Source organism: Otolemur garnettii, unplaced genomic scaffold (genome assembly GCF_000181295.1).
Source record: "Otolemur garnettii isolate 467f Iridium unplaced genomic scaffold, OtoGar3 scaffold00134, whole genome shotgun sequence".
In the NCBI taxonomy this organism is placed as follows: Eukaryota; Metazoa; Chordata; class Mammalia; order Primates; family Galagidae; genus Otolemur; species Otolemur garnettii.
Window position 1 is genome coordinate 2,254,939 of NW_003852529.1, and position 2,838 is coordinate 2,257,776.

The 2,838-nt window shown below is 50.8% G+C and overlaps 1 protein-coding gene across 1 annotated transcript in view; it reads left to right on the plus strand.

Annotated features, from left to right (window-relative positions):
- The first annotated feature begins 294 nt into the window (after window positions 1-294).
- CUNH11orf24 (chromosome unknown C11orf24 homolog) overlaps window positions 295-2,838 on the plus strand; it is a 10,608-nt gene continuing 8,064 nt past the window's right edge. Inside the window, exon 1 of the mRNA XM_023518330.1 lies at window positions 295-359. The gene's annotated coding sequence lies outside the window, so the exon portion shown is untranslated. The remainder of the gene's footprint in view (window positions 360-2,838) is intronic.

Genomic DNA, 2,838 nt, shown 5'->3' on the forward strand with positions numbered 1-2,838 from the left:
CGCACCCCGAGAACACCCGCTTCCGCCGCAGACCTTCCGAAAATAACTTCTTCCGGCCGCGCGCTAGGCGTGGCCCAAGCCGGGGCTCGGAGGCGGGGCCTGAGTGCAGTCACACCCCTCGCTTCCGGCTCGCGTCCGGCAGCGCCAGACACCGCCGGGACCACTCCCTGCCCCCGACGGGCCGCCCCGCCCCGGGCCCGCCTCCGTGACGCTACTTCCGGACATCCTGGGCGGGGCCCCGGCAGGGCGCGCTCCCCTGAGCTGTCTTGGCTGTGCTGCCGGCCACGTCCCCGCGCCGGGTCGCGGGCTCTTCCCCACGTCCGAGGGCCGCCGGGCCACCGCAGGCCTGCCGCGCCCGGGTAAGGGGCTTGCGCTGCCGTGCGGGGAGTTGTCAGGGCTCTCAGAACCTGATTCGTACTGAGAGAGGGAAGTGCGGGGCAGAAGGAAGGTTGAATGGGGCACAACGGGCAGGAGGAGGGTGAATGGAACGAGAGAGGCAGGAGGAGAGGGACAAGAGAAACGACGGATAGGAGCAGAGAATGAGTGCAAGATGATGAGAAATGGAGGAGAGGAAGAGGAGGAGGAAGGAAAGAACAGGAATCACTTCGGGCCGAGCCGGGCTGGGGCCCCAAGACAGGAGGAGGGAGGAGGGCCGAAGGGGATTTTAGACTGGAGAAGAGGAGGGCAGGTTGCTTCAGTTTGGGAGCAGAGTGGCCACACTGCCTTATGGGTCGTGACCGAAAAGGTCTTCCCCAGGCAAATCCAGGACCAGGTTGGGCCCCAGGAAGTGTTGACCTCAGAAAGAGTTGCCCTGTGGGTGACCCAGGCCTATGTCCCAGACCCTCTCTACCTGGGAGGGCGTTGTGCATTTTGGGAGATTTTCTCCCCTGCTCACCCATCTGCCTACCTCCCACCATGAGTCACTAAGTAGTCCCCCATGTGGCTGTTTAGGGTGTGCATTTAAGGTTAGGCTGATAGGGAGGAGTCGTTCAGTATCCACATGTTTGCCACAAGAAATAAACGTTGTGCTTAGAAATTTGAATTTAGCAACTTGCAACTCCCTCTGCCCCCAGGAAGCATCTCTGAAATTTCAATAAAATCAATGAGGAAAGTATTTTAAACACAAATTTTCCATGTATACGCTGGACCTGCCTGATGGACAAAGGAATGTGAAGTCTACCCACATTGCCATCAAAAAATAGGCCTTAGCATTCAGCGGTGTTACTTCCAAAGATTAGCACAGGTGTGATCTTGACATTTACCTGTGGAAGTAAGCAGTGTAATTAAGATAACATCCAATGTTCCAGGTTCCCATCTGCCACAGAGTCATATCCTTTGGACTAGAGGACAATGTCCATATACACAAAACCATAATCCTATGTTCCTTGGGCTTCTGCTACCAAAGTCCAGATAGGTGACATTTCAAGATTAGATGTCTGCAGTTGTCCTGTATTTGTTTCTGCAATCCCTACTTCTTGGTATGTATAGCTTCCCACGTTTGGAGTAGGGACTGGGGTCACATTGCTGCTGCTTCATAAGTCTTAGCAGCATAATGGGGGGGGGATAACTTCTTTCCCACACCTGAGGATTACTTGTGTTGGATCTTTGGGATCTGTCTCTGGCAGAAAAAAAAAGAATTAAGCTATTTGGAGTCCAATTTCATGTAACTTGCATGCAGTACCCTCTATGTATAACAAACAGGTTCATAAAATAGTTAAAAAATCAAGCCAAAGTCAGAAAACAAAGAAATCAGAGATAAGAGGTGTTAGAAGCCAACTCAAGGATATGTGCCCTCAGCTCAAGGGGCACAGTCTGGGGTGGCTTCTTATGGAGTGTCAGGTGGTAGATCCTGTGGCGAGCTGATCCCTAAAGAAAGGGAACTGCCAGCACCAGTCTGAGCGCCCACCTTTCCACTGCCCGGCTGTCCTACTTAATGTTAACTTACTTCTTTCTTGCTTACTCCCCTCCTGCCCCAGGGTGCTCTGTCCTTTCTGTCTATTACAATGACAGAGCTTGATCTACCCAGACTCCGCGTACTAGATGGTACTGAGAATAACGGGGTGAGCCCTAAGGGCCAGGCTCTGCCTTAAGGCTCACTGAAGCCCTTGCAGGGAAGCTTTTAAATCTTATTAATGGTTTATCCATCATGAGTCAACTTATAAAGATTAGCACAGGTCCCAACGCGTGTTCTTGACATTTAGAGTATTCGTTGGAAAGTGGAGGCAGGACCATTCCAGAGATGAAGTCATGGCACAGTGAAGGCAAATTCTTGACTCTATACAGCATCCAATTCTTGTTGCTGTGGGAGTGACCCCCAGCCCACTGGCCAGGAGGGAATGAGCAGTGAGGGAATCCAGCAGAAGTTTCCTGAGAAACTTAGTGGTGTGTCCTTAGATGGTCTGTGGAAGTATGTGTGCATGTGTGTGATTTCACATACACACGTGTGTTTTTGTATGTGTATGCCTGTGTGACTCTGCTTACAGAGTCTATGAGTGTGTGTGTATGGCTGTGTGTGCACTTGTGGACAATCATGTTGGGGAACAGGCCCATGGTGGCCCTCACCATCACCACCTACTAACACCTGTCCAGCATAGGAGGTGATAAGCTGTGATCTCATCTGTACTCTCCTGAGTCACGTTCAGTATTAATTAGTAAGTGAATTCTCTGTACTGGTTAACATCTGTGTGTTGCAGCTGTGCTCCTGGGTTCCTCTAAAGTTTTGGTTGGCTTCTAGAAAAATATACCTCCTAATATGTAAATCCTGTATTTTCTCTAAATTATTAAAATCTAGGTGTGTAACTGCATCCACTTGGATAAGTCTGCCTTTTTTTTTTTTTT